We start from the raw sequence: 16,680 nt of genomic DNA on the forward strand, positions 1-16,680 counted from the left end.
TCTTGATCTATCCGCTTAGCCAAGAACAGCGAATGCTTTGTATCTGTTCTTCTACATGGTATCAAACAAGGACAGATCCTCCGATCATTCCTGATGACTACATCCGCTTCATCTCATGCTGAAGATCCTCCGGAAACTGACCAGGCGGACATCACCGATATCTCTTCCTCTTTGAAATTTCTTGTTTCTAACTTGAAAAATCTGGTCCCTACTCAACTTTATCCTGACAACTACTCTCTTTGGAAATCCCAAATCAATAAAATGTTTAGAGAAAATGGGTTTTCTAGTTTTCTTGACACCTCAATTTCCCTCTGCTTCTCGGCTTTAGCAGTCAGACGGCTTGACAACCCCAAATCCCTCTTACACACAATGGTTGCTGACCGATCAAAATTTGGCGGCTGCCATTTGTTCCACTATTTCCACTTTGATTCTTCAGTATATCTTGAATCTTGACTCTACTTCTCAGATTTGGCAATACCTTGAAACAATATTTCAATCTTCCTATCGTTCTAGAGTCATACAACTCAAAAATGAATTACGCAACATTTCTATGAAAAATTCTTCAATGACTCAATATCTTTCCGATATCAAAAATCTTGTTGATCAAATTTCCGCCGCCGGCTCTGTTCTTGATACAGAGGATATCATTCTTTATATCTTAAATGGACTTCTTCCTACATAACAATCCTTTAAAACCTCAATTTGCACCACGCTAACCCCTATCAGCTTGGACACTCTTTACTCGCTTTTCTTAAGCGAAGAAATTAACTTAGCTATAGATGCCTCTCGTCCCGAACAACACCAATCCCAATCTTGCTCTTTATTCCTTCCGTGGAAGAGGACGTCGATCTCATGGTTGGTCTACCCAACCAACTTTGTCCAATGCAAGAACTGCGGTTTCTGCTGCAGTTATTTGTCAGATTTGACTTAAGAAGGGTCACTCATCACATGATTGTTGGCATCAAGCAAATCTTCAATACGTTCCTCAACCGTGAAATAATACCAACCGTGCTCTCGCAGCTACATCCGAACAAGCGCCCAGTGAATGGTATTTGGACTCCGGTGCCTCGTCTCACGTCACCAACTCACTCGATAGACTTTCTTTATCAAACCAATACCAAGGCTCAGATTCGATCACCATAGTGGATGGGCGTTCAGCTCCTATAGCACATATCGGTGAGGGCATCTTGCCCACACCGAATCGTAAGCTTACTCTAACTAATCTTTTACACATACCTGTTATACATTACAATCTTTTATCTATCTCTCGACTAACAAATGATAATGACATTTACATTGTACTTGATCCCTCTAGTTTTTATTTTAAAGACCTGAAGAATCATCAAACACTGCTTCATGGACCGTGTCGTGAAGGTCTTTACCTGATCCAGGTCTCGGAATGTCGTGATTTATCCTCTGCCTTTACAACAACATCGTCCATAGATTCTCTTTGGCCCAATTGCTTGGGTCATCCCCACAAGAATGTACTCAATAACATTTCCAAACATAATCCTAGTCTTAAATTTTCTAGTTGCTTTGATATCTGTTATTCTTAAAAACTTTCCAAAGCTCATAAAATTGTGTTTGAAGATTCCATAAATAGCAAAATAAGCTTCTTTCTTTAATTCATTATGACATTTGGTCCCCCTCCCCCGTTAAATCCTTGCAAGGTTTTTCTTATTATATCATATTTGTGGACGATTTCTCTCACTATTCTTGGATTTTTTCCTCTCACGCATAAATTTGAAGTTGCAACCACATTTATAAATTTTAAGAATCTAATCGAAAAACAATTATCTCATGATATCAAATGCCTACGCACTAATGGAGGAACTGAATATTTAAACAATACCCTTCGTCAATTTTTACAAGAAAATGACATTCGTCACCAAATTTCATGTCCGTATGCGCCCAAACAGAACGGTCTTGTAGAAAGCAAACATCATCATATCACTGAAACCATGCGAACTCACATTCAAACCACTTTTGTTCCTCACCGACACTAGCTCGATGCCGCTTTAACAGTTGTCTATCTTATCAACCGTATGCCTTCCAAAACTACCTCTCACATTTCTCCTTTTCAATTACTCTATAAAAAAATCCTTCCTACTCTCATCTTCGTGTGTGGTTGTAAATGTTTTCCTTTACTTTCCTCCCACAATCATCACAAACTTGAATATAAGGCTAATTCATGTGTGTTCTTAGGATACTCGGACGTCTATAAATGCTACAAATGCCTTGACATGCACACCAACAAAGTCACTTTCTCGAGAAATATAACTTTTAACGAGTATTCTTTTCCTTTTAAACGTCTTGATCAGCAGGCAAATAACACTTCTCTGATCCTCAATCCTTCACTTCTTATTCCTACATCTATTACATCCTCCAATTCTACTCTGCATAAACCGCCTTGCTCTCCTCTGCAGCCCATTACAACTAAACTGAAATCCTTACCAAACCCAAATTCTATCCAGCCTACGGTTTCTCCTCCTGTACTCATGCCGCGACATCACATGGTCACAAGACGTCAAACAGGAACTCTAAAACATTGCAAACGTCTTAATCTCATACATCATCAAACCGGCAATAACGATCAATCAACCCCCACAACTTATACCGACCCTGCCAAACATTTTGAATGGCGTCAAGCAATGGCCCATGAATTTTTTGCTCTCCAAAGACAAGGGACATGGAGCTTAGTTCCTCCACCTCCTAATGCATCCATACTTGGATGTAACTAGACTTATAGAACTAAACTTCATTTCGATGGTTCCATCGCTCGCTTTAAAGTGCGACTTGTTGCTCTCGAAAACAGGCAAGAATACAACTTTGATTATGATGAAACTTTTAGTCATGTCGCCAAGCTTCTCACAATTCGTTTCCTCCAAACCGTTGCTCTTTATCACAGTTGGAAGATCCAACAACTTGATGTTGAAAATGCTTTTCTTCACAGAACCTTATCCGAAACTGTATACACATCACAACCTAAGCGTTTTGAAGACTCTTCTCATCCCAATCACATTTGTCTCTTGCATAAGGTCATTTATGGTCTAAAACAAGCACCTCAACATTGGTATAATACCTTTACCACTCATCTCTTTCTCTCAGCTTCGTTCATAGCAAATCTAATCCATCCATCCTTATTTTAAATCAACAATCCTCCATAATCTTCATTCTTATTTACATCGATGACATTCTCATCACTGGCAACAATTCGCATGTTATTACCAATCTTCTATAACAGTTATAAGCTAAATTCGCTATTAAACATCTCGGCGCTTCTCACTCTTTTCTTGGTATTAAAATAACTTCTACTTCAAATCAATTCTTTCTTTCTCAACCGCATTATGCCAAGACTATCTTGCAAACCGCTAATATGACTGCATGCAATGCATTAGCCAATCTTACTTGTACCAAGTTTTCGCAAAACCTTCCTCCATATCCTATTCTTTCTGATCCTACTATATAAATACAAATAATTGGTTCTCTTCAATACTTAACCACCAACAGACCGACATCTCTTATTATGTCAATGTTTTATTCAACACGTGCACGATCCTCAGCCTCAACACACTTATCTTCTTAAACGTCTTCTCTGATACATTCATGGTACACTTCATTACGGTATTTTGATCATAAAGAACGATCTTACTTTAACATCTTTTTTGGATGTTGACTGGGCAGGTGACCCCGTCTCTCGAAAATCCACATATGGTTATTTCTCTTTTTCAGGTACAACACTTATCTCTTGGGCAGTCAAAAAGTAGCATACTGTAGCAAGCTCATCCACAGAATCTGAATATCGGATGTTAGCTGCTGCAACGGCTGACATTCTTTTGCTTCGAAGGATTCTCGCAGACTTTGGGATAAGTTTGGATAAGCCTACCAACCTATATTGTGATAACACCTCTGTCATTGCTCTCGCAAACAATCCTGTCTTTCATGCCAGAACCAAGCACATAGAAATCGACCACAAGTTTCTCCGTAATCATATTCAAAACAACAACATCCAACTACTTCCATTAAGCATGATTGATCAAACTGCAGACATCTTTACAAAGCCTCTCTCTACGCCTCGATTTCTACAGCTTTCGCTCAAACTGACGGTGACTGAAGATCCATTAGATTGCGGGGGCATATTAGAGCATAAAGACAAACAAAAACCAATACAAGATGGACTCGTATAAGCTAGGCCATCTTGATTCTTGTTCACCTTTACGCATGTACTCGCTATACTCACAGTTGCTTATTTCTTTATATAAGTGTTGCATTAAAAGGTTAACATGACATAGAAAATATTTCTTCTTTCTGCATTTACTCTTCCCTCTATCTTGCTCTATCCTCTTAGCCAAGAACAATGAATCCTTTGGATCTGTTCTTCTACAAGCCCCCTCGTTCTGTCGTTCACAACTCCCAAGATCAGGTCGCCAGCCTTCGTCTTCACAAATCGCAAGAGTTTGCCCATCCTAAAAAATTGATATGGATCCACCCCTGCTTATTGATACCCATCACCGTATAGGCTATATAACGTATTATGCAATAAAAAAAAAATCGAAGGGTTCGTAATTGAACATAGGAATTTCAAAGATTTTGTAAAATAAATAGCCGGGCTGAGAATTTAGTGGGCTAGAAGTCCAAAATAGACTAGTGATCCACAAGTCCAAAATAGACCATTGTACAAGTGGGCTTCCACAAACGGGGCTTAATTTAAGATTTCTGCTTGAAACTAACTATTCTTTCTAGAAAAAAAATTGAAAATGTTAATTTCATTATTATTGTTATTATTACATAATCAAAATTAATATATTTAAGCAAATTTTATAGAAACTTATAGCTAAAAGCTACCATTGCATCCAATCTATGATATATTTAAGAGAATTTTAAACAAAACAATTTTATCATTTTTAGAAAATATTTTTCTAGCTTCAAGAATTCAGCTGAGATTTATGAAATTTTCCAGAATGAATCAGCCTTGTTATTTAAATATTATAATTTTATAAAGGCCATAATAATACTTTATTAAATTTGCTCGGTGTAATAAAAAGCGTCATTAGGCCTAGTTGTCAAAGAAAACTTTACCTAAAGGGGCATTTGATTCAAGTAAAAGAGATGAAAAAGTAAATAAATAAATGAGAAAGCAATTTACATAAAGTGGTTGCATTTAATTTGTAAAAAGTTATAAAAGTTTTTTGTGGGATGTCTTTTTTTTTTTTTTTAAAGAACTTTTTTATTACAAAAATTAAAATTTTTGTACTAGAAACCTGCTTTATAAAATAATAAGAAAGCTATTTCAAATAAAGACTTCGTTTGGGAGGCTTTTTTACTGCTTCTTAATTTAGAAAGCTTTTTTTTAAAAGCTAGAAAAAAGCCGTTCCAAACGAAGTCAAAGTTTAAAGTTTCGTTAGGGATGAATTTTTTCTTGCTTCTTAAAATAAATTTTTAGTACAAAATTTTTAATTTTACAAAAAAGCTACAATAACAACATCATCAAGCCTTTATGCCACTACGTGGGGTCGGCTACATGAATCGTTTTTCTCCATTGTGTCCTATAACATTGCCGTTATCAGGTCCTAAGTCCTGGATGAGAAAAGTGGAGGGTTGCGCTAGGTAGTCGACAGCCAGCGTAAAACTTGTCGAACAATAATGACATGAATCCTCAAACGAAGTAATAAAAAAAAACTGTCCCAAACGAAGCTCAAATATTACAACTGAGATAGGACATGAGAAAAAGATGATAGTAGAATGTACGATCAACAACATATGAACACACATAAAATATATATATAAGTTCGATATTGAGAAGATTGGTGCGTACATTTCTATATCCGAAGTGGCATAACCGCATAATAGCTAATGCTCACATTTTTAATATTAAAGAGGCTTTGGAAAGATGTGGGGCTTATTGGTATTTGGCTTTACCTTAAGTAGAGGTGTCAAAATGAGTTTGTGGGTCGGGTTTGGGTTTGGGTCAAACCCAGATTGACCTGGGTCTAAATGGGTTGACCCTAATGGGTCCGAAAATCCAACTCGGATCTGACTCATGCGGGTTATTGGTTGATCTGATGTAATACAATCAAGAATTGCGTGAAAAAATTAATGATTTATGAACTTGCGAAGATAAATATGAACGGATGCGTGTCAAGATAGATTGTCAGAAAATTTTCACGGAAGAACTTAGCAATGTCCATGGATTACAATTAAAAGCACAAGAGACTAACAAAATTACACTAACAAATAAATAATAACCAAATGGCAATTAGCATAAATCTACAGTTTAAGATCTAGATCCTTCACCTCAGAGTTCCTCACATACGCTCTTGTTGTCGCTCGGCTTAGCGGAAGAGGATTGCACACAAACTTAAGGATGCCACTAATAAACAAGTGACGCCGCGTGGACTAGTCGCCGCAGAAAAAGCCGGAGTTGGGGGAGCGGGTAGGCGCCCGGTGATGGTCCACTCGTCTGCCGGTAGTTTCTCGTCGAGGATGTCCACGAGATGGGGAAGGATGTGGTTCAAGTAGTCCTTGACGGTGTGGTCGAATCCGAATCCAACATCAAAGAACGGCGATCGGGTGACGTCGATGTCCCCTTGATAGTCGAACACAAATCCGTGGTCACGCTCCGGATCGGCCATACATGACCATGTGAAATCCTTGTCGTGTGTAAAAACGTCGAGGAGGGGGAGCCGTCGGTGGGCGGAGGGCTGAAGGCCGGCGGCTAGATGGCTGACCGGCTGGTGGGGGAGGCTCCAGGGAGCTCATGGGTTGGGGGTTTGGGTTCGGTCTTGGGAAGTCGAATGGGGGTTGGGGGTTGGAGAGAGGCCGGCGGGTGGTGGGGATGACAAGAGGATGATTTGCGGAAGGATTAGAGAATGGACTGCGAACCTTGGAATCCACCAACGGTTGACGACAGGTCTTGCTATCACCCTCTTTGGGTCTCTCCTCTCATGAACTCACTAAGAGATCAAACAAGTAGCATAAAAATTTTCATTAACAATTCCTCAACTAGTACAATGCATGAGGCCTCCTTTAAATATGCCAAGATAAAACAAAGCTAGAAAGACACAAATGCCCTCAGGTCTACATAAGAGACTCAATATCCACAGGGGAAAAGTAGGAAAATAAAATGCGAGAATAAATAAAATACAAAATAAATCAGAAATAAAGGCTCTGAATCTTAGCCGTCGATCTGCGTCTCCGACGATGGTACACGTTTCTAAATTTGATGTCCTCATCATGATCGGACCTAACACACAAACTCAGGGATGAGTTGTGCGAATTGCGAACGTTGGAGGAGCTTTGAAGGCGGAGTTTAGGGTGTGTGGGCAGTGTAGATCGCAAATGATGGTAGAGGACAACCGGCGGAGGATGAACGGCCGTACAAGCTGTTGCTTTGGCCTGGCAAATGGCGGAGGACGGACGGCGGAGGATGCAGAACCCGAAACTTTGAAGGCTAGACAAGCTGCTGCCTCGTCCCGACAGATTGCAGAAGCCGAATGGCCGGACAAGATGTGCAAGCGGACGTCGTGTTTCCGGGTGAGCTCTGTAGGTCGGACAAGTTGCCGACTCGCATGAGTTGTGTAGGCTCGCGAACATCGGAACATGCAGAACCTAAGTTTTTTCTAAACGGGTCAACTATGTCATTTTCGGATTCCCGGGTCAACACGAATTCGGCCGATTTTTAAAACGGGTCAACTTTCTAAACCCGAACCTAACCCATACATTAAACGGATTGATCTGAAACTAGAATTTTTTGGATTGGTTTCGAGTCGTGTCAAATATTAACACCCCTAACCTTAAGATGCTATTGAACTTACAAAAGGAAAGCCCATCCTATGATTATAATTGTATTGTTTGTCATACAATAACTTGATCCACACTATAATGAGGTCTGTCGAACTTGCACCTGTTTGAGATGTCAACATGTTATTGAATATTAAATAATCCCAAACGTAGGTTTTGATTGCCTTGAAGTAAATGAACCCACCCCTATGTGATCCATAAGCTTTTGAGGTGATTTAAAACCAAGAGAACATTTTTCATCAAAACTTATTTTGCTAATAGTAAATATATGATTTTTTTCGAATTAAATGGACTCCTTTTAAGCAAAGATTATCAAGGCATAGTATTTTAAGTCATATTTCAAGAAGGCAAACCAAGCTAGACACTATTGACCAAATAGGGCGATTTGAGGATCAATTCTAATTACTATGGATCTTATTAAAGCACATTGGGTTGATTAATGAATCAATTAACTCAACAAGAACTGAGTGAGGTCACTAAGTCCTTGCAAGGTTTGATTAGGCTGCTCAGGAAAATGAAGATAGTTTAAGTCAAATAAGATCCATAAAAATAACTCAAAATTTCCAGTTAAACTTGTTGAAAATGGGTAGAATCAGATCTTTATTGAAGATTCTTTCCTTAAATATCACATATCACGATTTTCTAAGTAGCCCCAGCAGGGTTAATGATGCAGGTTCTGCAGCCTGAAGAGGAGCAATTAAATTGCGATGGCTGACGTTGTGATGAATGACGATGGATTCTCAAAACAAGGACTTACTAAGTGAAAGTTAAATTGCAGATAGATATACCTAGTATCCAACTTATGTTAGGGGTGTTAATATTTGACACGACTTAAAAATCCAACCCGAACCTGACCTATAAATTTCGAGTTCGGCTTGACCCAAGCCCGAACCGAGTCGGGTTTGGGTTAAGATTTTCGACCGGTTTTAAAAATCAGGTTGGGCTGACCCGGAAAGACCGCATTACTCATGAAGAAAGCTAATGTGCAGAACATGGGAAGAAGACAAACAGTAAAAGAATGATAAATTGTATTCAATCACCCTCTTGTTACAGCCCGAATACACTTATATAAAGATATAGTGAGATGTAATAGGTACACGTGTCATCAGGTAAAAGGCTAAGGTTAAATATATATAAAACATTAATTCAAATATAAACCTGTAGCTTAACATTCCCCCTCAAACTTAATATTGGGTCCAATAGTAAGTTTGTCACGAAGGTTTTTAAAACGAGATGTAGCTAGAGGTTTGGTGAGAATATCAGCGATCTGATCAACAGTGCTAATAGGTAATAGCCGAATGCTCCCGTTTTGAATGTGATCACGAACAAAACGCTGATCAATTTCAATGTGTTTTGTTCGTGCGTGAAAAACGAGATTATTCGCCAACGCTATGGTAGACATATTATCACAAAAGATATCTACGGGTTGATTGTGCGGGATGCGGAAGTCAGCGAGAAGACGCTTGATCCAAATTGTATCTGCCGTAGCCGATGCTAGCGCTCGATATTCCGACTCGGTAGAAGACCGGGAAATAGTAGTCTGTTTCTTCACCGTCCATGATACCAAAGTATCTCCCAGATAGGTGAAGAAACCTGATGTAGATTTGCGTGTAATCGGATCCGAAGCCCAATCGGCATCCGAAAATGTTCTGAGCAGCAGATTGCTTCTGGAGATAGGTAGACCGTAAGAGGCAGATCCTTTGATATACCGAATGAGCTTCTTTAACATAACCGTATGAATTGGAGCTGGATTGTGCATATGTTGGGATAGTGTGTTCACTGCATAAGATATATCTGGACACGTTAACGTCAAATATTGGAGAGATCCAATTATCTTCCGGTATGTTAAGTCATCAAATGTCGGAGTATCGTCAGTACCTGAAACGGGAATTTTTGTAAAGGATGGATTAGCTACCGAGTTACAGTTTTGTAACTCGGCTAACTGTATAATAGAGTTTGCGTAAAGATTTTGAGATAGAAAATACTTATCAGGAGTTGATTCAATCTTGATTCCTAGAAAATGGTTGGCGGATCCAAGGTCGTTCATCGTAAATCTTGATTTCATTTGTGCTACTAGCTCGTTCATTGCATTGGTGTCATTTCCCGTTAGAAGGATATCGTCGACATAGACGAGTAGGTAGAGTTGAACGTGATGACGATGGAGGATCAACAGAGAAGGATCTGCTTGACTATGAGAGTAACCAAATTGAATGAGATAATTAGTAAAAGTAGTGTACCATTGGTGTGATGCTTGACGCAAACCGTATATGGCCTTCTTAAGGCAGCAGACATAGTTTGGATTTGAGGAATCTTCAAATCCTTTGGGTTGTCGCATATAAACTGTGTCATTGATGTCGCCATGTAAGAACGCGTTTGCTACGTCAAGTTGTCGTATGTGCCATTGGTGATACAAAGCGACCGTAAATAGAATTCTGACGGTTGGTAGTTTGGCTACCGGACTGAATGTGTCCTGATAGTCAAGGCCGTATTCCTGTTGATTGCCTTGAGCAACAAGACATGCTTTGAAGCGAGCGATCGAGCCATCTGAGTTGTACTTCATTCTATACGTCCATTTAGAGCCGAGAATTGATCCGTTGATAGGTGGTGGTACAAGTGTCCAAGTACCCTGTTTTTGTAATGCGAAAAACTCATCTGCCATTGCCTTACGCCATTCAAACTTCTTACAGGCCTCATTATAGTTTGTAGGATCGGTATGAGGTGAATCCTGATGCATCAGATTCATTCTTTGGACTGGTTTTAGATTTCCAGTTTTCGTTCTGGTGATCATTTTATGAATGACTGTTGGAGCGCGCGTAGTAGGCCGTGCGTCAGGTAGATGGTTGTCGAGGGAACCGTTAATCGAAGATGGAATGATGGTCTGTTGTTCAGTCTCTCCGAGAGCTTGAGACGTATGATGCTCCAGTGATGATGGATTAGTTGTGTTTAATGTGGACGCAGGGACCAGCAGATGAGGCAGAGTATTGTGTTTAGGCGCCGAGTCGTGGCTAGACTTGATCTTGCAAGGAAACACATTTTCAATGAATTTAACATGTCTAGAAATAAAAATAGTATTCGTTACCATGTTCAAGCATTTGTATCCTTTTGAAACTTCTGAGTATCCCAAAAAAATGCACGGTTGAGAGGTTGGCGTGAGCTTTGTCCGTTGATTGGGAGGTGATAACGGGTAACATTCGCATCCGAATGTTCTGAGGTGTTGATACGAAGGTTTAATTTGGAACATTATTTGTAGTGGCGATATATTTTCGGTAGTAACAGATGGGAGTCGATTTATAAGGTAAGTAGCCGTGCACGCCGCATCTAACCAATAATTCATAGGTAACCCAGCTGTTTGCAGAAGCGTTCTAGTCGTGGTTATTATATGTCGATGCTTACGTTCTGCCGTGCCGTTTTGTTCGGGAGTATAGGGACGTGATATTTGATGCTTGATCCTAGTAGTCTTTGTAAACGATTGAAAGTGATGGTTTACGAATTCGCCTCCACCATCAGTTCTTATCGTTTTTACCTTATAATTTGTTTGACGTTCGATGAAGTGGACAAACTGAATGAAAATGTTAGTAACCTCAGATTTATGCATTAACGGAAATAGCCATATATACGAGAAAAATCATCAACGAAAATCACGTAAAATTTGAATCCTTGATGTGAGGGAATCGGTGAAGGACCCCATACATCAGAATGGATTAGTTCAAGCGGAGCAGTAGTTTTATTAGAGGACCGATCAAACGAGAGTTTGTGGCCTTTACAAGATAAGCAAGAAGTACACACAGTTTTAACAGACTTAATATGTAAAGTTGGATTAGTTTTAGAAATTTGCTGAAGAACACGGTGATGAGGATGGCCTAGGCGACGGTGCCAGTCGAGAGACGACGTGTTGGACACGAGAAGCGCCTCGGATGGTTGCGGTTGTCTCCGAGTTCCAATTTTGTACATTCCATTGCTACATGGACCTTTGAGGATGACTTGCTTGGTCGTCCGATCCTTAAAGACAAAGCCATTTTCATCAAATTTTATAGAAATTGGATTGTCTTTGACAAGATTTGAAATGGATAACAAGTTATACGATAAAGATGGAATATGAAGAATTCGTGAGAGAAGAAGCTTACTGATCGGGGTAGGAAGTAGTCCAGTTCCCATATGAGCAATTGGGACCGACCTTCCATCCCCGATTGTTACCGTATCATGCCCTTTGTACGTGTTGTAGCTTTCCATATGATCCAATTGGTTTGTCATGTGCGACGATGCGCCTGAGTCGATGTACCAATCGGCCATCGGATTGCTGTCATTGTTTGCAAGAAAGGCATTGCTGGGTTTGGACGAGGACTGGTTCGGGATGTAGTTGACGTTAAGTCGATGCCAGCACGCGTCTGCGCTATGCCCTTTCTTTTTACATATTTGGCATGTAATACCAGCATTCTGAGTTGATTTGTTGGTCTGAGAGTTGTCTGTAGCTGATCGTCCTCTACCGCGTTTTCCTCGTCCACGAGATGAAAAGAGCGCAGATTGATTATCTGCCATTTTCGGGAACTTGAGTGCAGCAGACTTGAGATGAATTTCTTCACTTATAAGAAGGGAATACAGATTATCAAGGGATAAAGAGTTTTGCATTGTGCGGATAGTAGTTGCGAACGACTGGTACGCCGGAGGTAAGCCATTCAGGATGTAAATGATGACATCTTCAGGATCCACCGATGAACCTGCCGCCGAGATCTTATCCACTATCTTCTTGATTTCTGTAAGATATTGAGTCATTGACATTGTGTGCATAGAGACATTGTGCAGCTCATTTTTGAGTTGAATGACCTTTGATCTGTTGGAGGATTGAAATCTTGTTTGAAGAGTCTGCCAGATCTCGTGTGTAGATTCAAGATGAATCACGTAGGGCAGAACTTCCGGTGAAATAGTGGAGCACAGCGCAATTGCAAGATTCTGGTCCGTGACCTGCCAGCTTTGCGCGTCTTGATTTGGATCGGCATTTTCTTGTGTTGATTTTGCATCAAGAAATGCTGCGAATCCATTTGCCTTTAGAAGCTTTGCGATTTGTGTGCTCCAGATCGGGAAGTTGTCGGGTGAGAGAGAATGTGGAACAAGAAACTTAAGATTTGAAATTACAAATTTCAAAGAAGGAGATATGAGATGAGCCGACACCGCATCGCTGGTGGTGGCGCCTGTCGTCGAAGTGGCGGAAGCCTGACTTGCCATGGCGAGGACGTCAAGACCGACTGTCTCTTGATACCATGAAGAAAGCTAATGTGCAGAACAGGGGAAGAAGACAAACAGTAAAAGAATGATAAATTGTATTCAATCACCCTCTTGTTACAGCCCGAGTACACTTATATAAAGATACAGTGAGATGTAATAGGTACCCGTGTCATCAGGTAAAAGGCTAAGGTTAAATATATATAAAACATTAATTCAAATATAAACATGTAGCTTAACAACTCACACCTGATCGGAGCTGCACAGCCTGCCCGCTCACATCCCGAAGCCTTGCGTCACGTCCCGGACTTGCCGCCGCGCTGACCGCCGGCCGTCCCCGCGTCTTGCCGTCAGTCACCAGCCCACCACTACTAATGAACCGCCGCTGCCAGCATTGTCGTGTCCATGGGTTGGGTCGGTTTGACCCAAACCTAAAGCGGGTCGGTTCAGGTCCGAAAGACCGACCTGTTTGGGGTTCGGGTTGACCCGAATAGTGCCGGATCAATTCTGGATTTGACCCAAACCAGACCCGTGACCCGAAATCAATACCCCTGCCTTATGCGGACAGTGATATGAATGGTTCAAGTAAAGTGTTCTTGCTCCATCAAATTCAGAAAAGCAATTTAGAAAAGCTTGTTACTGAAAAGCAATTAACCTTGCCTGGCCGCCTAAGAAGAGAAAGTGCAGCAGGGATAATTTTTTCTCATTAGCCAATTCTTCATCAGTTGGAACTGAAATGAAGCAGAAAAGAGAAGCAGCCTTCATACTAATAGAGTCTTCACCAAACCCTTAGCCATAATTCAACGTTTAAACAAGGACCATATGCAAACTATACTTCAGCTAACTGAAAGGTCCAACCAGAATCATAGACACACCATACCTGGCTCATGGCTGGCTTTAATAAATGGTCCCAACCATCTCCATGTGCATCCCAGCTGGTCACAAAGCCCACTTGCCGGTCAAATCATCTGCTGCATCAAAAAAGTTTAATTTTCTGTATAGAATCTCACATTTAGTGAAACATGAAGAGTTTGAATAAAAGTTCATAGAAAGTTGAGATACACAGCCAAGAGAGGTTGCCATAAAGGAAAAAAGCATGGTGAAAAAAAAAAAAGCCAGAAGAAAAGCAATTCGATGTGGAAATAAAGAATTAAAGTGACAGGAAATCCAGAGATAGATTTCATTCCCAAAACTTGAAAAGCGATGGGAATTATTGTTTTAAAAAAGTTTACTCTACTTCTCACCACTTTCCACTAATATTCGGTAAAACTAAATTAACTCCCTTAAATGTGCCATTTACAAGTGGAAGATTCACTTGACGTCAACCATCACCAATATGGAGCATAAAAAAGGGATGATTCTGTGCGGATGTCGAATGCCGTCCAAAGACTAATCAAAATGCGTCACATTACCCCCGCTCTGTACCGCGGCTCGGTAACATGCTTAGTACCGCGCTCGGTACCCCGCTCGGTACTGCTAACGTGACCCATTCTGATTAGTCTCCGGACAGTGAACGGCGTTCAACGTCTGCACAGAATAATTTCTCGGTCAAGGGACACCGTTACTGTGATTTGAATACCCTGACTTGTTTTGACTGGTTTCCACCAAATGATATATATCTTCAAGAATCAGTTCCAAAAGGCTAATAAAAAAAAGGTAAAATAAATACTTAATCAAAGAAGACATCCCAACCTATCCTTTATCAAAACAAAGCTTCATTGTGAATGCTGGAATCTCATTGTTTTAAGAAAAGCTCTGTCACACTTGTCAACTAATCTTTGTCGGCATAAAATTTTATTTTCCTGTAAAATTGTATCCTCCTTCACAGAAACTTCATAAGGTTACAGAATCCAATGGGATTTAGGGAGTAAAACATACAAAGTAGACAAATATGTTGTTCAATATATATATATAATTATTTTTTTCTATTAAAATAGAAGCATAGTTAATAACCTTTATCCTTGTCTCATTGTAGCTTCTTGTTTTGTATGAAAATAAATTATGTTCAAATATCATACTAAAAAATTTATCATGATAATTTAAAAACTTTAGAACTTATTATAAGATAAATGAAATAAAATAAGTTGAAAGACCTTTTTTGTCAAGACTATTATAAAAAATAATTAGGCTCCCACTAGAAATTTTTTTTGGCTCTATCACTACAATCATGCCAATAGGAAAACGCATTTACCATGCCAGATCTACACACAAAACCAAGGACTTACTCATAAAATATATCCAATATATTATAAATTCATGAAAACATGCCTTCTAGTTCATGTCACTTAGGTTTTATTTACATCTATGGACATAAAAAATTGCTTATATTAAATAAGATATTCAAAAAAGTAAAGTTTGGCAACTTGCAATAAAGGATGAAGTCAATTGTGGCTCATGTAATAACAGTGAATTGAAAAAAATAAAAAATTAAAAAAAAAAAAACAGAAATACAAATAGCATTTTAATCACTTACATATAATTAGGCTTATGCCTTAATTAGAACCAAATATAAACGAATAAAGATCAAAGATTTGTAAAGGCTAAAGAAGAGTTATTGAGAATTTATACTTTCTAGTTTGTGCACAATTGAGATAAATGACCACATTTTCAGTAAGGTTCCAATTTAAATGAATCTCATGTGATACAAAGATAAGAAAATTTGCACACATAAAAAAAAAAAAACTCTTATACCCTTCCCGGCAATTCCATATGGCCAATAGTTTTTTTCCCCCTTATATATATATGAGAGGTTGGGTTCATTTGGTCAATAGTTTATTCATACAAATAATTGGCACAATTATTGTAAAATCTACGTAAGCAGCATTAAAGAGAAGGAAAAACAATAATAAGAACTGAAACAAAGCATCACAATTATAAAAAAAATAAAGCTACCTATAGAACAGGGAAAGCTTCACACATAAACAACTAAATAAGACAGACAGATCAGAGTTCAATAAAATTAAAGAATAAAAATACCTGTTAATTCCATGCCTTCATGGGGGCTATAGCTTGCAGGTCGTCTTTCCTATCATTTGATGAAATATCAGACAAAAACAACAAGTTATTGAACAAAATAATACAGAAAGGATGTTCAAACTGCCCTCTCTATAATTGCAACATAGACTATGGCTTTGTTTGGGATGACTTTATTACTGGTTCTTAAAGCAGTTTTTTAGTCAAATTTTTCAATTTTTATACTAAAAAGCTGCTTTATGAAGCAATAAGAAAGCCGTCCCAAACAAAGCCTATACCTAAGCTAAAAAATCAAGCATTAATTTCATAGAAAAATAACCAACCGACCATGACTGCCCAGTTCCTAACTTCCCTAAACCACCATTTGGATCATCCTTGCCATGAAGACTTCCAATATCATAAATAGAAAAAAAAAATCTTAGCCACTACAAACCAAACCAAGTACCTAACGATGCAATTTTATAAACAAGAAACAAATTTTATAAGAAACAATTTGGATGGTAGATGAGAAAGTAAAATAAGAAACAATTTTATAATCGGCTTCCTTACTTTTTCAAAACAAAAGATAGTGGCTTTCATCGCCCCACATGAGAATTGATTCTTTGCTGTAAGGATAGGATAGATAGCCTTCCAAATCATACAAACTTCATGTAAAAGGTGGTGAAGCCCACTGGGATCAGTAAAGGGTAA

Source organism: Dendrobium catenatum, unplaced genomic scaffold, assembly GCF_001605985.2.
Source record: "Dendrobium catenatum unplaced genomic scaffold, ASM160598v2 fragScaff_scaffold_982, whole genome shotgun sequence".
Lineage (NCBI taxonomy): Eukaryota > Viridiplantae > Streptophyta > Magnoliopsida > Asparagales > Orchidaceae > Dendrobium > Dendrobium catenatum.